We start from the raw sequence: 15,286 nt of genomic DNA on the forward strand, positions 1-15,286 counted from the left end.
TGCTCAGAGGGAACTGGGTTCGGTCGCGGCGGCGGGCCACTACGAATACAGTGTGTGGACATACAAGGTGAGAATGTGGGTCTCGCGGGAGGCGTGCGTAAGATAGTCCCTGCAGTCACGCTATCCTCTGTGCCCTCTGTGGCTCAGATGGATAGAGCGTCTGTCATGTAAGCAGGAGATCCCGGGTTCGAGTCCCGGTCGGGGCACACATTTTCACCTTTCCCCATTGATATATATTAACGCTCGTTAGCAGCTGAATGTATTAATATAATTCTAATTTCGTTGTAGACGGCTGCAAGTCATCAATGGTGTCTGTTCTTGCGGAGATGTCCGAAAGAACAGAAACCATATCCATGTAAGTGTAACTCCGTGAATTTCCGCATATTATTAGTACAAGATGCACTTGTCATCCTTCTGAAGTGAAGTACTGGAATACGGCCATATTAATACGTTTACAGTATTATTTAAATGATTTTATTCTTCGACTCTCCGTAAGCACAACACATAAAAATGACTGTAAGTGGGCCAAAAATATGTAAGTCTTCACAGTCAAAAGACTGTAGTAAGGGAAACAAAATAAAGGGGTGTTTTAATCCTTCCAATGACAGCTACAGTGGCAGAATGTAATCATTCAGGCACTGTTAAGTACGCTAGCTGATCAAAAGTATCCGGATATCCAAATGCGGAGATGATCACCGGATATCACGACAGGCGGACTCATCAGCATATAAAAAGGTTCAGTGATTTAGAACTTGGATTAGTCACTGGATGTCACATGAGTTACAAATCCATGAAGGACATTTCAACCTGTCTAAAGGTGCCCAAGTGGACTGTGGGTGATGTGACTGTGAAGTGCGAATGAGGAGGAACAGACACAGCTAAACCAAGACCAAAGAGACCTCATGTACTCGCGGACAGCTATGGTCGAACATTGCGTAGGGTGGTTTTAAGAAGCGCATGAGATCAGTGGAAGTAGTCACTCCTCAGTTCCAGAGTACTGCCATCAGTCCGGCTAACGTATTTACCGTGCGTAGGAAATTAAAAACAATGGGCTTGTGGTAGATCATAAGCCAGACATTTCTGTCGTCAAAACTAAGCGGCCCTTGAGGTGGTGTAAAGACCGACGCCAATGGACAGTGACTGACCGGACACACGTGATTTGGAGTGAGGAATCGCTTTGCATTGTAGCAATCGGATGTAAGAGTTTGAGTTTGGCGAATGCGCCGGCCGGAGTGGCTGTGCGGTTCTAGGCGCTACAGTCTGGAACCGAGCGACCGCTACGGTCACCGGTTCGAATCCTGCCTCGGGCATGGATGTGTGATGTCCTTAGGTTAGTTAGGTTTAATTAGTTCTAAGTTCTAGGCGGCTGATGACCTCAGGAGTTAATTGGCATAGTGCTCAGAGCCATTTGAAGCCATTTGGCGAATGCCTGGAGAACGTTTCCTGTATCTTGTGTAGTGCTAAAAGTGAGGTATGGTGGTATTAGGGATTGGGTATTTTTCGTGGTTGGAGTGTGGTTCTCTCATCGTGCTTATGGAAACGTTTGATGCACAAAAATATGAACAAATTTTACAGAAATGAGTATTGTGTACAGTAGACGAACAGTGGGGAGACGATGATTGTATAATCTCAACAATGCAGCTTATCATAAAGCACCTAGGAGGCAATGGTTTGTGGACATTACCATTACTGAATTGGACTTTCCTGCCGAGAGACCCGAACTGTACCCGAGGGAACGCCGTTAGAGTGAGTTACGACATCGATGTCGCTCCAAACCCTGCGTCCAACCTCACTGCCTCACGGTTTCGGCTATTGAAGAAGAATGGACGGCCATTCCTCTACACTTCACTGAAAGTGCCTCCAGCAGAGTTCAAGCCGTCATAAAGGTGGACACACACTAATGGCCAATAATAGGTGTCCGGTTAGTTTTGATCAGACAGTGTAGTTGGCAGCCTGGGCCAGAGGCAAGCAACATTACCCGGCTCGTGACTGTAGGCGGTGGTGGTGGCCGCGTCAGAGCCGGTGTCGATGTCGGGCGCGACGGCGGCAGCGGCGACGGCGACGACCGGGGCGGCGGTGGCGGCAGCTGCGGCCGCGGCTGCGGTCGGCGCGCCGGGGGCGGCTTGGGTGGGGGCGGGGGCGGGGCGGCCCTGGTGCTGGTGCTGGTGGTGGCGCGCCTTGCCGTGGCGCACGCGGTGCGGCTCCGCGCCGCCCTCGCCGCCGTCGGGCACGCCGGACAGGTGGCGCGCCACCCTGCACACAGGCGCACCAACCTCTCAGCAACAACACAGCGCTGCGACAAGGTGACGATTACTGAACTACATGAAAAAAAAAGTAGATTAGTTACAAACTACGGCGTGCGAGCACATTATTCAACATGTATACGGCACTTAAGATATTCGTATTCAGGTTATGACATGTTCGATATGCCTGCCATCATTGGCGACGATGTGACGCAGATGCATAGCGAAATTCTGCATGACCTGCTGAATCATCATTACATCGATGCTGTCGATGACCAGCTGAATGGCTGTTTTCAGCTCAGCAATGGTTTTGAGTTTACTGCTGTACACTTTGTCTTTAATATAGCCCCACAAAAAGGAGTCACGTGTGTCCAGATCCGGAGCATATGGTGGCCAATCGAGGCCCATGCCAGGGGCCTCTGGGTACACCAGTGCCAGAATTCGCTCCCTAAAGTGCTCCTCCAAGACATCACTCTCCTGTTTCGATGGGAGTCGAGCTGCGTCTTGCAGGAACCACATCTTGTCGAGATCAGGGTGACTTTGGATAATGGGGAGGAAATCATCTTCCAAACCCTTCATTTACCGTTCGGTAGTCACCGTGCCGTTAAGGGATATCGCATCGGTTATTCCGTGACTGGACATTGCACACAACACATTTACCCATTGAGGCTGAAGAGACTCTCGATCGCGAAATGCAAATTCTCAGTCCCCAAAATGCACCAATGTTGCTTATTGACGAACCCATCCAAATGAAAGTGGGCTTCGTCGCTAAGCCAAATCATACTAATTCTTGAAAGAGATGTTTTCACTCTGCAGCAGAGTGTGAGCTGATATGAAACTTCCTGGCAGATTAAAGCTGTGGGCCGGACCGAGACTCGAACTCAGGACCTTTCGCAGGAGAGCTTCTGTAAAGTCTGGAAGGTAGGAGACGAGGTACTGGCAAAAGTAGAGCTGTGAGGACGGGGCGTGAGTCGTGCTTGGTAGCTCAGTTGGTAGAGCATTTGCCCGCGAAAGGCAAAGGTCCCGAGTTCGAGTCTCGGTCCGGCACACAGTTTTAATCTGCCAGGAAGTTTCATACTAATTCGTAGCGTGCATCGCGGCCAACTTGCAGTTTGAACGTCCTAATTCAGAAGTTATCACGATTTTATTTCATTTAGCTCAGTCATCGTCCCCAGTATCTTCTTTCGCATCACGCCACTGTGTAGCAGTTGTATCCCCAAGAATGGGGTGACTGGCTAGAAACTACAAGGCATTTCAAGAACGCTTATGTCTTTTCTCAACACTGCGCATTTTATACGGATGGGGGTAAATGGTAATTTACGCATTGAAATGAAATATTAACGCTGGCGCCAGTTGTAACTTGCGGGTTTATGAAGTTGCCTGTAGGAGACTCCCAGGTGGAGCTAGCTCGTTCGTTCGTTCGTTCATTACTCAATGTAAGTCGAGTCGACATAGAGATACCATGCGAATAAAAGACTTTTAAATTGCAATAGTTTACAACTACTATGCAACACATGTGTCGGAAGGTATATAGGAAAAACCAACACAACATTCGACAACCGATGTAAATAACATAGCAGACCATGGGAATCTGGTACAAGGTATTCAACTTCTAGAGAATATTTAAGAGAAATGAATCAAAAGCCTACTACAATAGAGAAATATATCAAAATAGTTAGAACAAACAATGAAAGACATTGCTAACTTTAGAGGAAACATTTACAAAACAACCATCAGAAAAGAAGCTACTACTAAACTACCAAGCGAATATGACCAACCACTCACTGTTTGCACTAACTGACTATGTAACAGACTAGCGAACCCGGCAATGCTTCGCAACAGCTACATATGTTCGGAAATTGTATATAGGTCCTAATCTCCTCCTCCATCTCTCTTTGCCCATCTTCTCCTCGTCTCTCTCTCTGTCTATGTCCTCCTTCTACCTCTCTCTGTCCATTCCCCCCCCCCCTTCCCCTCGCTATCTATCTCCTCTTCCCATCTCTCTATCTCACTTTAAGCCTTGTTTATTGAAACCACAGTTGGGAAATGAAGACAAACTGAATGGGTAAATCGCTTGTTATCATTAATACGGAGTGTTCAAAAAAGCTCTCCGCAGCGCCGTATGATCGTTAGCCGCGCGTGCTCTATGCCGCAGTGAATATAACGAAATGAAACTCAGTGAAATACAAGTTATTAATTTATTGAATATTCATTTTTACTTACAAGTTTTCAAATTAAATCGTGAAAGTATCACCCTGTTTTTGAATACACAATTCAGCTCGTCTAATCACGTTTCCAAACAAAAGCTGTAACATTCCTTCTGTAACAGAAGCACTGAAAGTGGATATTGCAGTTTTCAGTTGGATTTTGGATGGTTTTTATAGTCAGTTGCTTTCGCTGCACCCCAGAAGAAAAAGTCAGGTGGTGTTAGGTCAGGCGATCGAGGAGGCCAAAGTCCCTGTGAGATCATGCGATCACCAAAAACATCAGCAGGCACTGACATTGAAACGCGAGCAGTATGCGCGGTTGCACCATCTTGTTGAAAATAACCGTTCAGTATTTCACTTAACACAAGTTCTGCAATGAATGGGTACAGAATATCACTGCAGTATTGTTGAGCGTTTGTTGTTTCGTTGAAAAATCCAGGCAGGCGAACAATCATAACGGCACGCGCAGCTGATAATCAAACGGCACTGCGGAGAGAATTTTGAACACCCCGTATAAAGTGGTGGGTGAGAGACCTCTTACGCTGCATGATGTGTGATGATAGTAACTTTAACGACAATTTTTCTCATAGTTTTAATCTGTGACCGGCTAGGACTGCAAAGTTTCCATGATAGTTTTCTAATCATAAGTCGATAAGCTATAAATACAACATTCGTTATTCCTCTTAAACATAGAAAACAAAACAACACACCGTTTTGTACATAATTTTCGTTTTAAATTATATATTAGGAGGAAGAATATATGTGGAAGAAAAAATTTGTCCAATGGTTTAAATGCTCTCATAGTTAAGCTAAAACTGACTGCTGGAATACAAACGAAACCTTGCATTTTCACAGAGCAGTATTTTCTTTCTCGCAGTCACTTTTAAAAGGAAAACCGTACATTACTGTTTATAAAAGTGCGCTTTGGCGTTCGAATAGTACTGTGTAACAACTTGAAATAAATTGCAGAAGGACTCCTAACAAAGTTTCTCCGTAATATGTTGGATGTAAGCCAGTTTCAGTCCGAAAGTTTATATGAGCATCGTCTAAAAATCTGAAGTAAACTGATCAAGAACTTTTCGACATTTCTGGTAACAATGTTAAACGACAACTTGTCTTTAAACAGATTACATCAACACGTATAGTCAAACAAAAAAAACAAGTGAAAGTTTGCAACACTTGCAAACAGAAATGGCACACTACACCCAGATAATGGCAGTTAAAGTGTTATGCTACGGAAACACATTGACTACAAGAAAAAAAAAATGGCTCTGAGCACTATGGGACTTAACAGCTGTGGTCATCAGTCCCCTAGAACTTAGAACTACGTAAACCTAACTAACCTAAGGACATCACACACATCCATGCCCGAGGCAGGATTCGAACCTGCGACCGTAGCAGTCGCGCGGTTCCGGACTGCGCGCCTAGAACCGCGGCCGGCGACTACAAGAAAAATTGGAGGCTTTCGACCGGTTTTCCACATGAGGGAGGGCTACTTGGTTTTCAAAGGATGAATTGAACGCTGATCTGTAAGTACCTTTCTATTTAATTATGAAAAATTCCTATGAACTGTTTGAAATATACAACCAATATGTGACAACGAAAACGTCCTATAATATTCCAGGACACTCGCTAAAGATGGCTTGGCGAAAAGCGTATGAATGCATAAAAAATTAAAACGCAACTTGCAAAAGTGTTATTCTTGATACCGCTGCAATTTATAAACAGCTGCTGCAAAAATGACCACCACAAGAAACTTGTTTAAAGGCGTCTATCTTTCTATGTTTCGGTGGGTGCAGTCCATTTGCAGCTGTGCGGCATTGTTTCCGTCTAGAGGACGGCTGTGCACTTCCTACAGGTTTTTTGGGGGGGGGGAGGGAGGGGACTTGTGACGGACTCTGCATAAGTGCCTCCTTTTCCAATAACTGCAGAAAATAAAGTAACAGAACACAAGCAAGATGTGGGACGGCTTTTACTATCGTATGGAAGTTTGAGAATAAGGTGGAGGGCACATTGAAAATTTTATAGGTTAAATGAAAACTTCGATCCTAAACGTAATTTAGAAAAGGACCACAGCCTTGAAAATTCCTGGCTTTTTAAAACTATGTGCCGGACAGCGACTCGAACCAGGGACCTTCCCTTTCGTGATCAAGTGCTCTACTAACTAAGCTGTGCAAACACGCCTCGAGCCCTACCTCCGTCAGGTCCCAGGTTCGAAGTCTAATCCGACAAACAGCTTTCATGTGCCAGGAAGTTTGAAATCGGCGCACCCTCCGCCGCAGAGTGAATATTCAATCTGGAAGTACGTATTTCAACTTGTACAGGGTGGGGCAAATAAAAGTGGCCCAGATGAGTGCATACGATTGGTCGTGAATTTGTGGCAGCATTAGTGGGAGAGGAAAAGACCTACACTACTTCCTACAAGATGGAGCAGCTGCCCATACAGCCGGCCGAACCTTAAAGCACATTTACTCTATGTTCTAACCTGGCAGAGTAGTCAGCAGAGGTCAGTCTGGTCGCGGCCCCAGCTTGATGTGTTAGTGTGCGATTGCTTTGTGTGGGAAGCCTTCAAGTCTAAGGTGTATCACAACAATCCTAATAGTCTTTCAAGAACTGCAACAGCACATTTCGGATGAGACTGCAATAATTCTAGCAGTCCAGCTTCGATGCTGATCAGGGCTCAGAAGTGCCAAGAGATGAATGGTGGTGAGTTTCAACATATGCTAATGGAAACTGGCTGTACCTAACGACGTGACCAAGTTAGCTCCTGGACAGCCGGGTCTAATATTCTCTTTGTCGAGTAAAGATGAACGCAGAATTCAAGTTTATTTACAAATCATAGATGAATCTCTCAATTTCCATTCCAGCTGTGTGTCACCGAAACATATTTTTTTATTGTCCAGTGGGCCACTGCCTGTTTCCTTTTGAGATGTGCAAATACGTTTACTGATATAAAGGGTGTTCAGTTTATCTGAAGACGTTGAAATATCTCGATAACTTCTCATCGGATCCAAACAATTTATGATAAAAATTTATTCGTCTCGACGGAGGGAGGGGGGGGGGGGGGGGGAGGGAGCTAACACATCCAATAACACCAAACTATATTTCCCATCCTATCCCGAATGTGTGTGTGTGTGGAGAGGGGGAGGGGGCGAGGGGGGGGGGGGGGGGAGAGGGCGGAGAGCGTGGAAAGTTTGAAATCTTAAATGGGAACCCTAGTTTTTATTAGAGATTCGGATTCTACAGAAAAAAATACGCAAGTTTTGTCTGAAACATTTTTTTTTTTCGTTTCGCGGCAGATGGCGCTATAAATGGAAAAGTCAAAATGGGTAGAAAATCATATGTTTCAAAATGCTATTCACTGACTTTAGAATTAACCCCCATCTCCATACTGCAGGAAACCCCATTCTCAAAATTGTATTCCTCCGACAAAACGAAAAGGGGACAGCCTTGTGAACGCGTAGCGAACTACGACTAATCGCAACAGGCAGTGTAGTAAATGTTGTGAAGAGTAACGGTACTATAACACTCCGTTGTGGTACCGTCAAGTTACTTTTATCTATAAAGATTCCACTCCATTAAGAATGCTCTGTTTGCTAGGAACTCAAGCCGCAAATCTCGTCTGATATTCCGCACGCACGTATTTATCCACTAGGTGACAGTGCAGAATTGTATCGAAGGCTTTCTGGAGTTCCAAGAATAAAGCGTCAACGGGCGGTGGTATGCACTGCCTTCCGAGTGTCGCACACGAAAAGGGAAACTGGGATCTATACATTCGTTGTTTGCAGATTCCACATTGAATCTACAGAGGAGATTTTAAGTCTCGAGAAGTGTACTACGCAGTCATAAAATATTTTGGGTCTAATGTTTTTAGGTAACTATTCCGTAAAAGATTTACTAACCAGACTGAATAAAATATGCCCCACTATTGATGGCACAAATGTGCTAAACCGTTACAGCAAGAAAATATTGTTGTTTCCATAATCAGACAGATCCCAGTTCCCACAATTTAATTTCCAAACATGGTTGGGGCCAGCCAGTCATAAACCAAATGCCAGTGACGCTTAATGGCGGGTAGGGGACGGGGAGAAATGTTAATAGTGGCAGGTATCGACGGGGCAGCGAGAGGCAGCAGTGGCCAGCAAATTCCATTAGGGAGGCGTGTTGGTAGTGGAGGCGGAGGCGCCTAAGGCGGCGGCGGCGGCGGCGGCAGGCAGGGACTTCCTTTGAGCGGCTTACGACTGTCACGGCGCAGCGCGGCCTGTCCTACACAAAGCCCTCCTCCGCTATCAAAGGCGCCGAGTCAGCTGCTGAATTTTCCCCGGCAATCGGCAGCAGACTGCCACGACGAAAATTCCGAAAACTGAGCGAAATGAGCTGTATGAACTGAAAGTAGTCGGGAAGCCTTGGGAAGCCTTTTCACTTTTCTTCTTCAGTCCGAAAACATAAAAGTAACGTCCGTAAGTATAGGGAATGACTGTATCTAAACACACATCTTTTTCATTTGCTGAAATTTACATTTGACATACTGACTAAGACAGGTTGTGTTTCCACTATACTGAATTGTTCATCTACTTAAATTGAAACTAATTCGATTTATCTGCGCATTAAGAACGCTGCAGCTTTGTATCCCAGGTGGTTGTTTAGTAGCTACTCACCGAGGTACAGCGTGGGCTGTAATCATCACATGACAGCGAAACTTGGTAGATATTCTAATATGTTAGTGCGAAACCGATTCACGCTGAAAAAAAAAAAAAGTTCCAAATTTGACCATCAGGTACAAATTTGGTGCTGCGAATGTAAGAAAGTCGTAGACAATTGAAATGTAGTGTGGCACTACCGTAACGTGAAGCTTTCCACAAGGTGGAAAAAAAATAGAAGAAAATTAATGTAAACAATGACTGAACGAGAACAGCCGACTGAAAATGAATCTGTCGGTTCGAAACAGGTAACGGCGTTTTTTGCCTAAATAAATGGCATTATTAACAGTGACTGATTGCTGTTATCTTTTTTTGCAAAAATCAACTTACAGTTGAACTTATTTATGAACTTTGTGGGACATTATTCGATAGCGCTACCGCCGCGTGGAGTGGCGGCGCGGTTTAAGGCGCCATGTCACGGATTGCACGGCCCCTCCCGCCGGAGATGCAAGTCCTCCCTCGGGCATGATTGCGTGTCTTGTTCTTAGCATAAGTTAGTTTAAATAGTGTGTATAGGGACGATGACCTCAGCAGTTTCGTCCCTTGGGAATTCACACACATTTGAACATTTGATAATCCCACCCACTGAATATACGAGTATACATAGCGCTCTCAGCTATGACCTGTTGTAGGACGGACAGTGATTGCAGCAGACAAACCATCAAGGGGTGATTGAATAATATTCAGTGGGTGGGGTTATCAAATGTTCAAATGTGTGTGAATTCCCAAGGGACAAAACTGCTGAGGTCATCGTCCCTATACACATTATTTAAACTATCAGTAGATGGGGTTTCACTAGGCATGGCCTGCACCTCAATAGGTATGGGAAGGGGAGGCTGGCTAAGCTTATACGTGACAGTGTAGTGGGTGGTGGTGGTGGTAGTGGTATCACTCATGGAAAAATTCCTGTAGTAGTTGGTGTTAGACCTGCACCTTTTTTTAGACTGAAGTCAGCTGATAGGTATAGCTGCTTAAAGAAAGTGCTTCTAACTAAGGGCTCACCGCCAGAGGATGTAATGTTTCCAAGTAGAGAAGGAATTAGCATATTTCATCAAAATATAAGAGGTATTAGAGATAAAGTTAGTGAACTGCTAATAGATGTTAACTCTGAAATTATTGGTATATCAGAGCACCACTTAAATAATTTGATGATTCAGAGACTTCCTTTACCAGGCTACAGATTAGCTGGCTGTTTCTCAAGGAGTTCCTTCCGGGGTGGGGGAGTGACTCTGTATTTAAAAAACAGTATTTCATTTGAGTACATAGACGTATCACGACACTGCACTGAACAGATATTTGAAAGTTGTGCAGCATTAGTTGAATTTAGTGAAACTAAACTTCTAATTGCTGTTGTTTATAGGTCCCCTAACTCCGACTTCAGAGCATTTTTGCTTAAGCTACAGAGCGTTCTTGATTCACTTTGTAGGAAGTACCAGAAAGTAGTTACATGTGGTGACTTCAATATTAATTTTGTACATGATTGTGCAAGAAAAAGGATGTTGGTAGATCTCCTAAATTCATATGATCTGATGCAAACTGTGTTTTTTCCAACTAGGGTGCAGTGGAACAGTTGCACAGTCATAGACAATATTTTTATTCATTCTTCATTACTAGATGGGCATTCTGTTAGTAAAAGGGTGAACGGCCTTTCAGACCATGATGCACAAATTTTAACATTAAAAGGTTTTTGTACTCAAACCAATGTCGTATTTAATTACAAACTACGTAGTAAAATTAATCTAACAGCAATAGAGAGTTTTTCAAAACCTGTCAAGGAACAAGAGTGGCAAGATGTTTATAGTGCCGATAATATAGATGATAAATACAATGCTTTCCATAACACATTTCTCATGCTCTTTGAGAGTTGCTTTCCATTAGAACATTCTAAACGGGGTACTAGCAGTAATGGACAGCCCGGTTGGCTGACTAGTGGGATAAGGATATCATGTAGAACAAAGCGGGAATTATATCAAAATGTTAGAAGTAGTCACAATCAAGCTACAGTAGCCCATTACAAACAGTATTGTAAGGTGCTTAAAAATGTTATTAGCAAGGCAAAAAGTATGTGGTATGCAAATAGAATAGCTAATTCACAGGATAAAATTAAAGCCATATGGTCAGTTGTCAAGGAAGTTTGCAGTAATAATATTTCTGTTACTGATAAATCAGATATGTGTACAGTATTTAACAACCATTTTCTGAGCATTCCCAGTGAATTAAATAAAAATTTAGTTTCTACAGGAAATCATATAAATTTCTTAGCAAATACCTTTCTGAGATTGACTTCTGAAATACTCCTCTGCGATACAGACAAGAGGGAGATTGAGTCAATAATTAAATCACTGAAGACTAAGGACTCTCAAGGTTATGATGGAGTGTGTAGTAGAATATTAAAGTACTGTGCTGCACATGTTAGCCCTGTATTTAGCCATATTTGTAATTTTTCTTTAGGAATGGTCAGTTTCCTGAGCGATTAAAGTACTCAGTAGTAAAGCCGCTTTATAAAAAGGGAGAAAGGGATAATGTAGATAATTTTAGACCTATTTCTATGCCATCAGTGTTTGCAAAAGTTATCGAAAAGGCTATGTATGTAAGGTTAATTGATCATTTTATATCACACGATTTGCTATCAAATGTACAGTTCGGCTTTAGAAGTCGTTTGACAACTGAAAATGCTATATTCTCTTTTCTCTGTGAGGTACTGGATTCGCTAAACAAAAAGATTCGAACGCTTGGCGTATTTTTTGATTTAACAAAGGCATTTGACTGTGTTGATCTCACAATATTGCTCCAGAAGTTGGACCATTACGGAATAAGGGGAGTAGCTCACAAATGGTTCACCTCTTACTTTAGCAACAGGCAGCAAAAGGTCATTATTCACAATGTTGATAACGGCTCCGATGTGGGATCTGAGTGGGGTACTGTAAAGTGGGGGGTGCCCCAGGGATTAGTGTTGGGACCGCTCCTGTTCCTTATTTATATAAATGATATGCCCTCTAGTATTATGGGTAACTGTAAAATATTTCTGTTTGCTGATGACACTAGCTTGGTAGTAAAGGATGTTGTGTGCAACATTGACTCGGTTTCAAGTAGTGCAGTACATGACCTCAGTTCATGGCTTGTAGAAAATAAACTAACGTTAAATCACAGTAAGACTCAGTTTTTACAGTTCCTAACACACAATTCAACAATACCTGACGTTTTAATCTCACAGAACGGGCATATGATTAGTGAAACTGAACAATTGACATTCCTAGGTGTTCAGATAGATAGTAAGCTGTCGTGGAAAGCCCACGTTCAGGATCTTGTTCAAAGACTTAATACTGCCATTTTCACTATTCGAACGGTATCGAAAGTGAGTGATACTTCGACACGTAAATTAGTCTACTTTGCTTATTTTCATTCACTTATGTCGTATGGTATTATGTTTTAGGGTAACTCTTCCCATTCTAGAAGGATATTTTTGGCTCAGAAACGGGCGGTTCGGGCAATAAGTGGTGTGAGTTCACGAACCTCTTGTCGACCTCTGTTCACGAGTCTGGGTATTTTGACATTGGCTTCTCAATATGTATATTCCTTATTGTCGTTTCTTGTTATCAATATTAGTTTATTTCCAACAATGAGCAGCTTTCACTCGGTTAATACTCGGCAGAAATCAAACCTCCATTTGGATCGGACTTCCTTAACTCTTGTGCAAAAAGGTGTGCAGTATACTGCTGCATCCATTTTCAATAAGCTGCCACGCGAATTCAAAAATCTTAGCAGTAATCCACGCGCTTTCAAATCGAAACTGAAGAGTTTACTCATGGGTCACTCCTTCTATTCTGTCGAGGAGTTCCTTGAAAAATTAAGCTGATTCTCATTGTATTGCTGATAGCGTTTGCTTAAACTTATAGACTGATTTTCTTTCAGGTTCATGAACATTTATTTTTATCTGTTATTACTTTTATGTTGTAAGTTCATGTACTGACACGTTCCATGACCTTGGAGATTTGCTCCTCAATTTGGCCCTACGGAACTTGACATGCTGGCCGAAGTGGCCGTGCGGTTAAAGGCGCTGCAGTCTGGAACCGCAAGACCGCTACGGTCGCAGGTTCGAATCCTGCCTCGGGCATGGATGTTTGTGATGTCCTTAGGTTAGTTAGGTTTAACTAGTTCTAAGTTCTAGGGGACTAATGACCTCAGCAGTTGAGTCCCATAGTGCTCAGAGCCATTTGAACCATTTGAACTTGACATGTAAATAAAAAATAAATAAGTGTGGTGGTGGTGGTTAGTGTTTAACGTCCCGTCGACAACGAGGTCATTAGAGACGGAGCGCAAGCTCGGGTTAGGGAAGGATTGGGAAGGAAATCGGCCGTGCCCTTTCAAAGGAACCATCCCGGCATTTGCCTGAAACGATTTAGGGAAATCACGGAAAACCTAAATCAGGATGGCCGGAGACGGGATTGAACCGTCGTCCTCCCGAATGCGAGTCCAGTGTGCTAACCACTGCGCCACCTCGCTCGGTTAAATAAGTGTGTTGTATGACAGGTAGGTATTAGCAAACGTATGAACACATCTCACTTCTTTAAGTTCGTAATATACGATTATAGGCTAAACAGTTTGGCTTGATGGATTGAAAATGGTTGGTACGATTGAATAACGCAACAAACCATATTACCATATAGGCGCTTACAAGTGTGACAGCAATATTTAGCTAAAAACATTTATTTACTTATGTGTTTATCATATGGTTTTTTAAGCGCAATATTAAATAAAATACCACCAATAACACATCTAATTTACAGACAGACATTTAAATATTTTAATACAATCAATTGCATAGTTTATTGCCATCAAGAAATCGTCGAGAGTTCCACGGTACGGTCTGCTGGGTCATTCTGTAACAATGTGGCGAACGGCTTACCTGTCTGTTCCACAATAGATTTTCGCAGATGGAGTCTTACCCCATCCGTGAAGAGAGTCCGCGCTTCTGTCATGACTGGCGAGAATTCTGTTAACCGTTGTCCATGTCCTGCGCGATGAGTCGTGGGCAGAGGGTTTCTTTCTCATGCAGGGCATGTTCTGGCAATGTGGAGGGAAAGTCTCTGTCCAGTCTCGTTGCCATGAGACCGTTATGTTGAACTGAGACGTGTGCAGTTTCATGGCTCTTTTCACTAGTGGTTTCCATAATCGAAGCCGGTTTCTTTCTACGGTAACTGCATCTTGATGGATTGCGAGTTGCTGTGTATGCCTTTACATTCACGGGGAGAAGCTGCTTTTCGTCGAAGATTGTGACTGTACTTAAGAAACTGTAATTAGTAATGACTACTTATTTCAGCATTATCTCATATCAATAGAAAGGACGTACAATGATTCATTTAGCAATATTACACACGGGTCTGATTTCGGTCGTGCGACCAACATTGATTTGACGACGATTTGAGAAAAATGATGAGGCCAAAACAATTTTAGTTGCAGACATAAGGGCAAAGAGAGCAGTTATGTAGAGAAATGGCATACTTTCGTATTGCTAAGTGAAACAGAGTGCTTAAAACATTCATTGGTTTCACAAGACTATATCTTCAACATGAGTAAAGATAGAAACTTGCAGTGAATTTTAACCAACGACTCGAAATTAGAAGTTTACATTCAAGTCAGCCGTTTTTTCGTCTAGGTCTTCCTGCAATTGCGAGATCGCGTGGAAAATATCATTTTGAAGCACCATTGTATTGGTAACTGTAAGAACACTTCTTAATAATGAACTACCTGAACGATGGATTGGTCATAATGGATGTAGGATCTCTGCGTTGCCCTATTGTCCTCCAAGATCGCCTGATTTCAGGGTATGTGATTTTATATTTGTGGGGATTTGTGAAAGACTCCGTCTACGTTACTCGTCTTACAACTACTTCCGGTCGGCGGAGATATCACATAGCAACAGTAGAGTAAGCCGTTAACTGCAGACGTCTTCGCAACAGTTTTGTTATCATCTGATGTTGGTCGTGCTTTCAGCGGAGGGCATATTGCACATAAAACATTGATCACAAAACTTTGATTTCTGAACTTAATTGCTAAAAAACCCAAGATTGTAACTGCATTCAATTTTATTTTTTTGGGGGGGTGGGGGGCTTTCGAGAAGTTCCTGATTGAGATA

At 43.0% G+C, this 15,286-nt stretch overlaps 1 protein-coding gene across 1 annotated transcript in view; it reads right to left on the reverse strand.

Annotated features, from left to right (window-relative positions):
* The window catches only part of LOC124596037, a 41,185-nt gene extending 39,151 nt beyond the window's left edge, over positions 1-2,034 (reverse strand). Inside the window, exon 1 of the mRNA XM_047135005.1 lies at positions 1,979-2,034. The gene's annotated coding sequence lies outside the window, so the exon portion shown is untranslated. The remainder of the gene's footprint in view (positions 1-1,978) is intronic.
* Positions 2,035-15,286: the final 13,252 nt, after the last annotated feature.

The sequence above is a fragment of the Schistocerca americana genome, chromosome 2 (assembly GCF_021461395.2).
Source record: "Schistocerca americana isolate TAMUIC-IGC-003095 chromosome 2, iqSchAmer2.1, whole genome shotgun sequence".
NCBI classification, from domain to species: Eukaryota; Metazoa; Arthropoda; class Insecta; order Orthoptera; family Acrididae; genus Schistocerca; species Schistocerca americana.